Raw genomic sequence first — 15153 nt, 5'->3', positions numbered from 1 at the left:
TCTCTGAGAAACTGATGCTCGGGCATAGCATCATTACTGAAAAACGTATCCATTAACATATGACTACCTGAAAGTTCCCAACAAATAATGGAAAATTGTTTTAGCATATTACTTTGGATAGCTTACCTGTGATCTTACCTGGACTTTTCCAAGATCTCAGATTGAAAACATCACAATTTACTTTCACTGCACTAGTGATTTAATCAAACTCTTTTCTGTTCTTAGGCGTGATGGCACTGTGATGTAGAATGGTATGGTTTTGCCTTTGCAGTTAACTTTGCATTTTGCAGACAGTACTGCAGTAATGTGGTTCATTAGCTGCCATTTCCACCACCTTCAGCGAGATGCCACCACCAAACACATATTCCCTTCCCCTCTTTTGTTAGCCTTCCGCAGGGACTGTTCCCTCTGGGACACTCTGGTCCACTCTTCCTTCACTCCCAACACTCCCCACTACAACCTCGGGGCATCTTCCATTTCAACCGCAGAAGGTGTAACACCTGTCTGTTTACTTCCTCCCTCCTCAGTATCCAAGGGCCAAAACACACCCCTCAGCTGAAGCAGAACTTTATCTTCACTTCACACTATCTAGTTTACTACATTCACTGCTCACAATGTGGTCTCCTCTACATTGGGGAAATGAAGCGTAGACTGGGTGACTGCTTCGCATAACACTTGCATTCTGTTCGCAAATAAGACCCTGAGCTACCTGTTGCCTGCCACTTTAAAACGCCACCTTGTTCCCTGGCCAACATCTGTCTCTGGCTTGCTGCAGTGTTCCAGTGAAGCTCGGCACAAGCTGGAAGAACAATGCCTCATTTTCTGCCTGGTGACCTTGCAGCCTTCTGGACTCAGTATCAAGTTCAATAACTTTAGGACTTGAGCTCTCCCATGTCCTTATCCTAACCCCCACCATCAGGCCTTGTTATCACATAGTCTGCTATTACACACCACCCATGGTTAGCCACTGACAGTCCCCATTAACAGATATTCACCCTCCTAGCCAGATTGTTATCCGCTGTCTTTTTTTTGTTTGCTCTTCTCTCTCTTTGGGCTCTATCTCCATTTATTGTTTACTCTTTACCCCCTCCCTCACCCTATCTTCTGCATGTAAACCGACATTTCCTAGCTACTATCAGTTCTGTGGAAGGGTCACTCGACCTGAAACTTTAACTCTGATTTGTCTCCACAGATGCTGCCAGACCTGCTGAGCTTTCCTGGCAATTTCTATTTTTGTCTTTTGCGATCATGTGATTAGATCATGAGGGCAGAAGTAGGCCATTCAGCTCATCTAGTCTGGTCTGTCATTCATGGCTGATCTGATAATCCTCCACTCCACTTTCCTGTCTTTCGATCATAACTTTTGATTCCCTTACTGATTAAAAATCTGTCCATTTCTGCCTTGAATATGCGTTATGACCCAGACTCAATAGCTCTCTCCCGTAAAGAATTCCACAGCTTAACTACTGTCTGAGGAAAGAAATTCTTCCTCATCTCTGATTTAAGTGGGTAATTCCTTATTCTGCGATCATGCCTACCGGTTGTAGACTCTCCATACGGGGAAACAATCTCCCTGCATCTAACTGTGAAGTCCCTAAGAATCTTTTATGTTTCATTTAAGTCTTTTCTTATTCTTCTAAACTCCAATGAGTACTGACCTAACCTACTCAACCTCTTTTTTAAAAAAAAAAAAAAAAAAAAAAAAAAATCCCTACATACCTGGGATTAACCTAGTGAATTGTACTGCATCCACTGCCAATACATCATCTTTTTACATAAGGGATCCAAAACTATTGCTGTATTACAGGTGTGGTTTGACTAGTGCCTTGTATAGTTTTAACAAAGCCTCCCTATTTTTATATCTCATTCTCTTTGAAATAAGGGGTAACATTCCATTTGCTTTCCCTATCACCTGCTGAACTTAAATGCTAGCTTTTTGTGACTTATGCAAGAAGGCCCTCAATCCCTCCATGCTGTAACTTTCTACAGCCCATAGAATCAATAAAATTTTACAGGAGGACACCAATAGGCCCATTATGTCAGTAGTAGCTCTTTCAAGAGCCCGTACCTAGGGCCGGAGAATGGGACTAACTCCGTAGCCCTCTTTGTTCATCCCATTCAAAATTTTTCTCGATCTCTTTTGAAACCTTCTATGGAATTCGCATCCATCACTCTGCCCAGCAGTGATCCCAGTGGCAACTCCACTAGTTATAGGTTGTCATCTTGAAAATGCCCCTTTATCCTAATTCTGTCTTCAATGAGTTAGCCAATCCTTTATTCAGTGCAAAATACTACCTTCAAAATCAGGACTCTTATTTTGTTAAGTAGCTATGTATACAGTACCTTACGTATATTAATGACTTTGATGACAGAAGTAAAAGAAATTGAAATCTGATGCAAAGTATTTATTCGTTTCCTCTGTGTGGTTCCCCATTATTATTTCACCAACCTCATTCTCTAAGGGGCTAATGCTTACTTTGGCCTCTCCCTCTTCCTTTAAAGAAGCCCTTTATTGTCAGTTTGTATATTGCTTGTTCATTTACCCTCCTAGTTTATTTTCTCCTCCTCCATTTTTTGGTAATCTTTTGTAGGCATTTAAAACTTTCCCATTTTTTTTACCACTGATCTTTCCCACATTGTATGTTTTTATTTCTTTCACTTTGATACTATCCTTGACTTCTTTGGTTAATCATGGTCAATTTATCCTCCATCCTAAAGTCTTTCTTCCTCCTGGAATGTAGATTTGCAGAGAGCCATGAACCATTTACTCCCAACAGTGATTTTATTCCCACGTTATTTCTTCCTCCAGCCAAATGGAATATGCATTATTCAATCCAAGATCGATTCGTACTACCTTATTTATTCTCATACTAACAAAGTTACCCTAACATCCTTTTGAAAAATCACATCTCCAAATATTTTGTTTTATATTATAATTTATAAACTTCTTTCATAGTCTAATTCCTCCCCCCCCAACCACGTTTTTGATGTTTTGTTTGTGTTCTGGCCAACTTTCTGAACTGCCACCTGTCTTTGCAGAGTTATGTCTTTTGACTTGATTATTTTCTTTGACGTTTTTTACTTAACAGAGGTACATCTCTTCAAATTTTTCTTAGCTGTTGGAATATATCTGTTCTGTGCTATTTTTAATATCCCAGCAACTGTTTGTCAGTACATCTCTATTATCACTTAACCTTCATTGCTGGTTTATGTTCACTGACTCTGCTTTCATGCCCTCATATTTACCTTTATTAAACAAAATAGTAGTCTTGGACCCACAGTTCTGTCCCTTTAAAATGAATGTAAAATTTAGTTATATTATGATCACTGCTACACAGGAGCACTTTCACTGTCGAGTTAGTAATTAATCCTATCTCATTGGTCAAAACCAGGTGTAGTTTGGTCTCCAGTTGATTCCAATACATGCGGGTCTATGAAATTGTTCTGAAAGCACTCGATGAATTCTTCATCCAGTCTGATTTTTCCAGTCTATATATTGGTTAAAATCCTATGGTAATCACTGTGTCCTTTTGACAAGCTCCCATTATTTGTCTTTAGTTAAGTTAATTTGGTAAGTTAAAACAGCACACAGAGAGGTGAACCCAGTGAGTTAAAACAGACTGCAGAGAGGTGAATGAGGAAGGTAGCTGTGGGGGAGCAGCTCACCATAAACAGAGTGGGGTTAAAAAAAGGTGATATCACAGGAAAACTGTCAGGAGCCTGTTGGTTAAAGGAGAAGGTACAGGTGTAGGTGAGTGATGAGGCTGATTGTTACCAGGGAATTGTACGAGAGTATGAAATTTGATAATAGAACAAAAGTAAAGGCTTTTTATCTGGATGCACAAAGCATTCATAGTCATAGTGAAAGTCATAGAGGTCATAGTGTATTACAGCATAGAAACAGGCCCTTTGGCCCAAACTGGTCCATGCTGACCATGGTGCCCACACAGCTAGTTCCAATTGCCCACGTTTGGTTCATATCCCTCTAAACCCTTCTCATTCATGTACCTATCCAAATGTTTTTTTAAGTGTTGCTATTGTACCTGCCTCAACCACTTTGTCTGGCAGCCCATTCTATATACATAGCACTGCGTGAAGAAGTTGCCCCTCAGGTCCTTCTTAAATCTACCTCCTCTCACCTTTTAAACCTGTGCCCTCTATTTTTCAATTCCCCATTCCTGGGGAAAAAGACTATATGCTTTCATCCTATCTATGCCCCTCATGATTTTATACTCCTCAATAAGTCACCCCTCATTCTTCTATGTTCTAAGGTTTAAAGTCCTATCCTGGTCAACCTCTCCCTATAACTCAGGCCTACTAGACCAGGCAACATCCTTGTAAATCTTCTTTGCACGCTTTCCAGTTTAACTGTGTCTTTCCTATAACAGTGACCAAAACTGTACACAATACTCCACGTGGCCTCACCAATGACTTATACAACTGTAACATAATGTCCCAACTCCCATACTCAATGCCTCGACCGATGCAGGCCAGCATGCTAAATGCCTTCTTCACCACCCTGTCTCCCTGTGATGCTGCTTTTAATGAACTCCTAGGCCCCTCTGTTCCACGACACTCCTCAGGACCTTACTGTTTACTGTACAAGTCCTACCTTGGTTTGACTTTCCAAAATGCAACACTTCACACTTACTGTGTTGAATTGCATTTGCCAGTTCTCAGCCCACTTTCCCCATCTGATCGAGCTTCTTCTGTAATTTTTGATAATCTTCTTTGCTATCAACAAAACCTCCTAATTTTGTCTCATCCACAAACTTACTAATCATGCATTGTACGTTCACACCCAGATCGTTTATGTAAATAACAAATAACAAAGGTTCCAGCACCAACCTCTGTGGCACACCAATAATCACAGGCCTCCAGTTTGAGAAACAACCTTCAACCATCTCCCTATGCATTTGAGGTAAAATTACTGAGTTGACAGCACAAATAGACAAATAGGTATGATTTGAGGGTGATTATGGAGATGTGGTTGCAGGGAGACCAGGTTAGAGAATTGAACATCCAAGAGTACTTAGTGTTTTGGAAGATATGCCGTAAGGAAGTGTAACTAGTTACAATTGATTTTAATGACTTGGATGCAGGGATAGAAGGTTCTATAGCTAGATTTGCAGATGACACTACAATAGACGGGTAAGTTAACTAAATTAAAGAAATAAGAAACTTGCAAATTGACTTGGATAGGTTTGGTAAATGGGCCAAAATTTGGCAAATGGAGTTTAACATGGAGAAGTGAGAGGTTATCCATTTTGGTCAGAAGATCAGAAAAGCAACTTATTATCTAAGTAGAGAGAAACTTCAGACTGCCTCAGTGCAGAGGGTACCTCATGAATAAATCACAGAAAACTAGAATGTAGGTGCAGCAGGTAATGAGGAAGGCAAATGGAATTTTGGTATTTTTTGCAAAAGGTATGGAGTATAAAAGTAGGAAGTGTTGCTGCAGCTGTACAAGGTATTAGTGAGACCACACCTGGAGTATTGCATACAGTTTTGGTTCCCTTACTTGAGGAGGGATGTAATTGTATTGGGGGCAGTTCAAATGAGGTTCACAAGATTGTGAGGGGTTTGTCTTATGAGTATTTTAGGACTGTACTCTCTAGAGTTTAGAAGATTGAAAGGAGATCTAATTGATGTATATAAGATGCTTAAGGTCATTGACAAAGTAGATGTAGAGATGGTGTTTTGCTTTCTGCGCAATCAAGAATGAGACGTCATAATCTTAGTATAAGAGGTAGTAGATTTAAAACAGAAATTAGTTGTAATTACTTCTCTCAAAAGGCCGCGTCTCTGAAATTCACCATCCAGAGTAGAGTAGATGTCGCAACATTGAGTAAGTATGAGGAGGAGGTAGATAGATTTTTAATTAGTGCTGGGTTGAAGGGTTGTGGAGAGTAGGTAGGAAAGTGAAATTGAAGCTGAGATGAATGGCAGAGAAGGCTTGAGAGGTTGAGTTGTCTACTCCTCCTAGTTCATATGTTTGTGTATGTTCATTTCTACCTAAGCTGCTTCTATATACTGATAATTAGATCATCCCCATCTCTTGTTCTAATTTCATCTTGAATTAACAGAACCACTTCTCCACCCTTTCCTAGCTTCTCTTTCATAAATTTCCATACTCTTCAATATTTGTGTTCCAATTTAGATCTTCCTGCAGCCTCATCTCTCTAATGGCCAATCGATCATACTTATCGCAATTTGTACTACTAGTTCGTCTGTTTTGTTTCCATCCACTACATGCATTCAAATACTCTGGCTTAACTTTGGTCCTTTTTATTATTTTTGTTTTTAGATCTATATTCTCTGTTCCTTCCTGTCACTGTCTATTTATCATTTCCCACATTAATTCCTACCTCTGCCTTTTCCCACTCTTTGATTCACTGCACCTACCCAGATTTGGGCTTTAACCCCCACCTTTTAGTTTAAAAGGTTGCTTTATTACAGCAAGTTCTGTGTACAATAATTCAAGTATGGTCTAACTTGGGTATGTCTCTGGAATGTTTAAGCAACAATAACAACTTGTAATTTTATGTAGCATTTTTATTGTGGTAAAATGTCCAAAGTGTTTCACAGGAGAGGTGGTCAAACAAAATTTGATACCTAAAGAGGGATTGGACCAAAAGACTTTGAAGGAGAAGAGAGATGTGGAAAGGTTTAGAAAGAGAATCTAAAAGTGGAGGTAGTTTACCTTGCTTTTTCTGACACTCCTTTAACTGATTCTATCTTTGCTCTTGTTTCCTTCTTCTGTTCAGGAAAGTAGTGTGGCTTCATCTGATTTATGTGCACTTGTTTTGAAGAAATTTGGTTAAATTGCTAAAATAGTTGGTGAGATTAAATCTGCTGATGAACACTACACTTGCTAACATGATGAGCTGAAAGGCGAAAAACAAAATTTCAAACAGCAAAAACTAGACTGGGTGGCCCTTATTTTGTTTCTTAGCTGTTACAGATTATTTATAAGTAAGCTTATTGCCTCTAGCAGTGAAAAAAAGAATTAATGCAAATACATGTTGCATATGAGACCTAGTTTAGCAATTTAATTGCTATTGATACAGGAACTTGTTTTCAAAAAATGCCAACTTCTGGCATGGAGCATTTTATAAGAGAAAGAGGAGCAAGATAAGACCAGTTTTAATCAAATAAAAAAATTCAAAATAAGGTGGAAAGATTATTCTGAAGGGCCAAGGTATGTTGTGTAGCATAGCGCCAAAATTGAAATGAATAAAATTTGGAGAGATGAAGATTCGAGATGTGGGGGGGGGGTGGCGGAATGAAGAAGAATGATTTACCTTGGGATACTATGTAATGAGTACTCATTTTGGAACAGTGGGAATGGGTTTAGCAGGAACAAGAAAAGGAAATTGAGTGAATGCTTAGCGACAGTTGGTGGTCTTTAACTCCCACCTCCAAAGTTTTTAATAGAATAGAATCCCTACAGTGTGGAAACAGGCCCTTCGGCCCAACAAGTCCACAACAACCCTCAGAGCATCCCATCCAGACCCATCCCCCTATAACCCACCTAATCTACACATTGCTGAACACTATGGGCAATTTAACATGGACATCTTTGGACTGTGGGAGGAAACCGGAGGAAACCCACGCAGACACGGAGAATGTGCAAACTCCACACAGACAGCCGCCCAAGGGTGGAATCGAACCCGGGTCCCTGGTGCTGTGAGGCAACAGTGCTAACCACTGAGCCACCATGCTGTTATAAAAACACAGACTAAAGTGAAACATTTGAATCATGAGGTTTAAACTGGGTAGTTCTCAAAAATAAGTGGGAAGTTTTTAATGTGAATTTAATCCTTGACCTTTACAGTGTAATGTAATCAGCATATGAACATTTTGCAGTCACCACTAGTTATGCTGTTCTTTGGCTGTATGCTTTAGAATGGGCTCAAAGTCAAAATTTGCCAGCATCAGTTAAAACTGGTCTGGATCTCTTAAAGAGTAGATGCAGCGTTGCTGAAGCTTTTAGGAAGTAAAATGCAACAGAGGAAACAATGATGATGGGAGAGAGTGGAGAGGAGATAGTAGGAATTGCAGATGTTGGAGAATCTGAGAAAACAAGGTGCGGGGCTGGATGAACACAGCAGGCCAAGCAGCATCATAGGAGCAGAAAGGCTGACGTTTCAGGCCTAGACCCTTCATCAGAATGGAATTCACTTTGGACATTGTATGGGACCTTGTATTGGAGGAGGTGGGAAGCAGGAGACTTGTATCAACTGGAGGTCATCTAAACACCTTGAACAGACAGTGGGACCAAATAACCATGGGAGCGAGCACCAATAGTCACTTTCTGAGGACTTGGCTTCACCTCACTGTCGCACTTGGCAATTCTGTAAGCTTCAACTTGTGCTCACTATCAGCTAAATTTGGTCTTAAGAGTCACGTCAGCTAAATACATTGCACAACGTTCACTGATACGCTTACTTCTCTCTTTCTGGATGCATCTTAACTGCTGTGGAGACTGTGCTGGCTATTATGGGATGCCTTATCCCAAGGATGTGGCTGAATCCATCAAAACTGATGCTACCTTTCAGACCTAATAGCCTCTCGCATCCCACTTCCCCTTCTTCTCTCACTCTCTATTCTGATTAACAAGCTGCAGATAGTGTAAGCCTGCACATGTTAATACCTCCCAACCCCTAACACACCAGCACCACAGTACAAGCTTGCCTCAGTGACTTCCACTTTGCAGATACCCAAGAGGGAGTGAAAGAACTGCAAGAAGGACGCAATGATGAAGACACGACTCTTATCACTTATTTCACAGTCACACCCACCATGGAGGTTTAGTGACATTGCATGTATCTTAGAGGATAGATTAGAAGCAGGACCTACAGAAGGTGAGATATTAGGAACGAATGGGCTGCAGCAAGGGCAGAGCATAAGGATAGGAGAAGTTGCTGAACAATGAGGTATTTGACATAATTGACCTGTGGCACTTAATAAGTCATGTGAAAGCCTACAATCCTAGAGAAGCCATGTGCTTGCTCAACTTGTTTGTCTCTGGCAAGGGAAATATAATTTAGCTGTCATTGATTTCCCTTATGCAGTATCAATGGCACATTGTGAGATGTTGCAAATATAACTCGTTAAATATTTATCACCAAAACTGGTCCCTGTCCTGTTCTGAGGTGGTAGTGTTGATTGCATATTTCAGTGAGGGTGCCTTTACAATAGGAGTCGATGTAGGGCATCTATGACCTGCCAATTATACAGCACTGATAGGTTGAATAATAGGAGTAAATTGTCCAACTTTTGGTCACCGGTGTAGGTTGTAAAGATCTCTAATCCAGAACTTATGAGAACAGTGACAAAATGGGCTGGATAGAGGAGGTGGTGTGAGTGCATTTAATTGCCATTGATAGAACAAAAATGTCCATTGAAGCTAATCTTTCTGAGATAAAAAGTACAATTTGTCCTAGCATAGCATCTGAATAAATAGAGGTATGACTAATGAAAGACAAAGCTTTTTGAGAAGAAACGGTTTTCTCTGATCATCAAGAATAATTTATTGTCAGTTGTCTGCAACATCTTGGATTCCATAAATGATATTTCTGTGTCATAGTAGAACTTAATGCTTCATTTGCTCATGTTACTAACATTTATTTCCTTTCAATCAGTGTACAGAGTGAGATGAATTGGTAAAGGGGAAGTTCATAATTTTTGAATAATCATCGAAACAATAAATATTTTTACATGTACATTTAAATTTTTTTCTTCACAGAAATTATGTCCAGTCAGCCAGTTGATATTATTGACATTGGAAAGCGGAAGAAGAAAAAGAGAAGAACCAGGGCTACGAGCAGCCTTACTGGAAAGTTTGAAGGTTCAGTTTTGGTTCATTCTAATATTTGTTTAGTAGAGTTGGTTGACATGCCAGAATTTAACCTACTATATTTCCTTTATGATACTGTTATAAAGCTCAACGCCATGTAATGTTAGGTCATTGCGGATCCCTGCAGAGTGTGTCATATTCCTATAACTCACAGTCTGAAATTATCTATTTGCTGAGGAACAGGCTCATTTTGTGTCACAGTACTGATAAAATTTGAAGGTATTAAATTGAAAAAGCTATCTACTGGATGCAAGTGAAATCCATTACTGTCAAATTTAACCTTGTCAGATGTTTAAATCCTACTGAAAGAAATAGATTCTTCAGACAGGAAAAGATTAATACTTAGTAGTTCATTGTCACACCATTTATGAAAAGGCTTAAAATATAAACTTCGGACAGTTAGTGAGTGGAATTTATTATATATACAAAATATGCAGTAACATGCATAGTAAGATCTTGGGCACAAGATTATCATTGTTCCATCTAACTGACTGTCCCTAACATCTAGCTTGACCTCTGAAACAAAAGCCCTGAGCAGATATTCATTCGATTCTTAAAATCTGTAAATGTTTTCTCTGCGATCTTTCCTAATGATAACCTGTTCCATAATTCTATGAGCACTTTATTTTATAAAAAAAAATGCCTAAATTTCTTGCATTCCTTTTGAAGCCCTAAACTAAGATGTTTTATTCTTTCTTTGAATCCTATGCCTGACATAAGAACTTCCCTGTTTCCATGTTTTGACTTATAGCTTTGAAAGTCTTTCATAATGTTATGTTTCATTTTGTGCAACTCTTCAAATGATATCTGTGCTCCTCTGCAGAGAGTCAAGCCTCCAGACAGACAATTGTTAAGTCTTAGTGGGGTAGCACGCTAGAAATCAAGCATTTCTATTCCCAGACTCATCATGAAAGTTAAAGATTTTATAAAAATGCATAAAATTCCTCAGTTTGCCGGCATGGACGAGGTTCCCAGACTCGACAAGAATTAATATTTGCTCTCTGTAAACAGATTCTAGCTACAAGTAAACAATTACGAACTGTCAACACATAACTCTTCCAGTTAAAACTGTAATCCCCTTTAAAACTTCCCCATTTCATACAAATAGATGCAAAAAATTTCAGGGGTGTCATGGGCAGAGAAGACAACTGGGAAAGCTGTTCCCTACCAAAGGTAAAAATGCTTTTAGTGAGACACAGTCACACCTTTGGTGCTGTTTTAGATTTCATTTTGCTGAGATGATACCATCAGCTTGTCACGTTCTGCTCATCTGAATCTTCCTTCTCCAGGTACTTTCATCTGCTTGTAGGAGGCACAGAACGACAGGTTCACACTGATAATGTTTCTGTTTATTAGTTAAAAGCTACAGCTTACAGAAATTGATGAGGGAAAGTAAACTATCTTTTTTCAGACTTGATGTACTGTAGAGAAAAGGGCTGCTTCTTCCGTTTCAAAGGTCAAATGGTTCTGCACAAACATTCGCAATTGTAATCTGTTCACCTAATTGGCAGCCAATCACATAGTTGTTGTTGGACAAACTGCCTTTGTCATTCACGATGGGCCACTAATGTACAGGCCAATCATTCGCATGTACTCCTTGGCTCCAGTTTTCTGCAACCAGACCTCCTCCTTTCTTCCTTAACACCACCTCCACGCCCATTCGTACTTTATCCATGAACTAGAAGCAATGATGAGTAATTAGCCAGTACTGCCAGAGATTATTAAACTTAGATTATAAAAAAAAGTGGGGAATAAATCTGCAGGGGCTTTGTATACTTCACTAAGGACTGAAATAGAAAATATGGGATCACTATGTCAAGCTAAATTCATCGACTGGGGGACTAAGTCAATGCAGAGAGATTTTTGTGGAAAAGCTACAACAAGCCCACCTATTTTCAGAGAGCATTAAAGAAAAAGAAGAGACAGAGCTTGTTTTCATCACTTGGAATCTACATCTACCTTTTTTACTGTCACAGTTTCACATCAAGTGCCATTTTCAGTCTACCTTTCTCATTTCTCTGCTTGAAAGCTTCTGCGTTTCAAGACTGAAATACAGATTTTTCCAAGTTTTATTCATAAACTTCAAAGTAATTCATGCTTGTAACAAGGAAATAAAACTACTTTCTATCCACTTTCCTCTATGCTTCGCAACTTGGACAATAAAATGGCAGCTAATGTGTATGCTTAAAATCCGTATACAAATCATCAGACGAAGAAAGAGGTTCTTGAAATTGCAAGAACAAAAAGAACCCTTAAAAAATGACATTCAGGAAAGAAAATGTCTGTATTTAGTCCATTTGGTCAGAGCTGAAAAGCTGTAGAGATCTCTTTCATAGGACAAAATGAAGGGCAGCAGAAGGGCCTTTTCTGAAGAAGAGCCCCAACCTGAAATGTCAGCTTTCCTGCTCCTCTGCTGCCTGGCCTGCTGTGTTCCTCCAGCTCCACACTGGGTTATCTCTAACTCCAGCATCGGCAGTTCTTAATATCTCTCAAGCTAGGCATTGTTGGCTAATGGAAGTGAATGTGTGAGAATGGCACAAGGCAAAGGAATATGATATACCATGACAGCAGATATCCTGGTTGGAATACCTACAAGCATCGAATTCAAAAGTCCATCTTTTAATTTTAGAAATAGGTTGTTTAAATTTCTACTACCACCTTGAAAATATTCTTTAAGTTTGCTGATCAAAATTGAGCAAAATACTTGGATGCTGATTGGAGCATTGTATGTTTTGAACATCATATTCAATGACTTGTGCTATAAAGGTTTACCTGTAAGATTCAGAATTCCACATACTTTGTTAATTAATGCTTGGCTAACATATGTAGCTGATCAAATTTCTGAAATTTTATACTGGGCAATGAACGTAGAATTTTTGAACATTTTGACAGTTGCTCTAAGCTACTACTTTTTGTTTTTCCAATTACTTGTGATTGGTTATGTTCTGACTTCATTTTAATCAATTTACTAATGATTTTCCTTGGTAGCATCTTGTTAAGTGTGATGACCATATTGTGACTGTTCTGAAATAATTATTTATTAAATCATTAATTGCATTGATAGATTTGTACAAATTGACTGATGAACAACTAGGTGAAGGATCCTACGCCAAGGTCCGAGGCTGTGTCAATTTACACAGTGGAAAAGAATGTGCTGTAAAGGTAAGGAGCGAAATGTTACCACTACTGCTTAACAGGGGATACATTGCTTGCAGTGGGAGATGAGGCTTCTGAAAATCCATCTTAGAGTGTGTCCATGTTGGAGTTATACTTGCCTTAGTCTCAATTGTTATAATGAAGGCAAAATACTGTGGATGCTGGAAATCTGAAACAAACACGAAGAATACTGGAGAAACTTAGCAGGTCTGGAAGCATCTGTGGAGAGAGAAACAGATATCTAAAGTTTTGAGCCTGTTTTGACTCGTCTCCAGAACTGATGCTGTCTTTGCCTGGGGAAAGTCACTACGATTTTGGATCTTTCAAAATCTCCGGTGTTAGCCCTGTTAAGACATATAGAAGACATGGAAAAACAAGAAAAAAGCTGTCTTTGCTTATTATGATTAGAACAGTATTTGAAAGCACTTTTTGTTCTCGCCTACAGATAATTGAGAAGAAAACAGATCTGAGCCGAAATAGAGTGTTCCGTGAAGTTGAGACTTTATACCAATGTCAGGGAAACCAGTAAGTTTCAAATCCTGCAGTACGGGAACTATGAGCAGTGATATCTTAGAGAAGTAGTACACTATTGCACTTAACAAACATTAGTATCCTCTTGAAGAAAATTAGCAGACCACTTTATTTATAGCTATTTCTGTCTTCCTTTTAATTTTTAACTTTCTATCTTCCTCTTCTGTTTCAATCTCATTTTTCTAATTAACTTCTATGCTTTCTTCTGTTCTCAGTGCCACCTTCTGTTTATTTATTTGCAGAGTAGGAGAGAAAAAAAAAGGTCTGATGGGTCTAAGACAGACCATTAACTAAAGGCAGTGCCTGTTGACACCACACATGTGCACACTGCTTGAAAATGTGTGCATGCATGTTTACTGGAACATGTGCATTTATATGGATTCTTCACCGGTATTAAAAAAACACGCTGGCAATGAAATTAGCAGAAAACCAACTAACATGAGGGACTGAGGCCTGAAGCTTGGAATGGTTACGTCTCATGCACAGATGGTAATGGGGGAAGAGAGGAGTTGTTGTGAAAGGGGTATGGCCCCCATCCCCCATCACTACAATCATAACCCCATCACCCACCCCCTCCCTGATCCTCCTCTTCACCCAGTTCCCCCCACCCCCATTCTGTCCTTGTGCATGCACCCAACCATCTCCTGTATTCACAACTGCTCTCCCCAACACCCCCCCACTCTTCATTTCACACCATGTCTGCCCTCATTGCACCCAACCCCCGCTCCACTCTTCTCACTGTCCATTCCCAACCACTCCAATCCTGCCTAGTCCCTGTCCTGCCTGCTGGACTCCATTTCAATAGCACACTTCTTTCTGCTCATCTACAGTGCCTTCGTATATGTCATTGTCAGAATTCTGCAAGATGTATCATCCATGATGCAGTTTGGAAGTGGCAGGAAGTATTCAGTACAAGAAAAAGTTGATGGCGGAGAACGACTGGAAGTTAGGAAGGCAAATGTGATGTTAACATTCCTTTCAACAAGGCTAGAATACAAGAGCAGAGATGCACTGCTGAGGCTGTATAAGGCTCTGGTTGGTCAGACCGTATTTGGAATATTGTGAGCAGTTTTGGCCCTGGATGGAAGGATGTCTTGGCGTTGGAGGGGGTCAAATAATGTTTACAAGAATGATCCCAGATCCTCCTGATCAGAAGGCTATGGAGGCCAAGTCATTGAATTACTGCAGAAGGCTGTGGGGGCTATGTCATTGAATGTATATAAGACAGAGGTAGATAGGTTCTTGATTAGTAAGGGAATCAGGAGTTACAGGGTGAAGTAGGAGAATGGAATTGAGAAACATACCGACAATGATGGAATAGCCTAATTCTGCTCCTTTCTTTTATGGTCTTATGGAAGATTAATTTATCTGGAAGCTAAGCAAGTCTGAGATTATCCAATTTGGACCGACAAAGGATAGATCTGGTGCTTTCTAGATGGTATGAAGTTTAGTACAATGGATGTCGAAAGTGACTTGGGGGTTCATATGCATAGATCTCTAAAACATCATGAACAGGTGGAGAAACTAAGAAAGCTGTTGGAATTTTGGCCTTAATATCTAGAGAATTGAAGCACAAGGATGCAAAAGTTAAGCTGCAGTTTTCC

At 39.5% G+C, this 15153-nt stretch overlaps 1 long non-coding RNA gene across 4 annotated transcripts in view; it reads left to right on the top strand.

Moving 5' to 3' along the window:
* Positions 1-14745, top strand: part of LOC125481085 — a 41229-nt gene extending 26484 nt beyond the window's left edge. For all 4 annotated transcript variants that reach the window (XR_007261194.1, XR_007261193.1, XR_007261196.1 and 1 more), the window contains 3 exons: positions 9752-9853; positions 12927-13024; positions 13464-14745. This is a non-coding gene — a long non-coding RNA (uncharacterized LOC125481085). The remainder of the gene's footprint in view (positions 1-9751; positions 9854-12926; positions 13025-13463) is intronic.
* Positions 14746-15153: the final 408 nt, after the last annotated feature.

Source organism: Rhincodon typus, unplaced genomic scaffold (assembly GCF_021869965.1).
Source record: "Rhincodon typus isolate 14 unplaced genomic scaffold, sRhiTyp1.1 hic_rhity00000826, whole genome shotgun sequence".
Classification (NCBI taxonomy): Eukaryota; Metazoa; Chordata; class Chondrichthyes; order Orectolobiformes; family Rhincodontidae; genus Rhincodon; species Rhincodon typus.
This window is presented reverse-complemented; position numbering and strand designations above follow the sequence as displayed.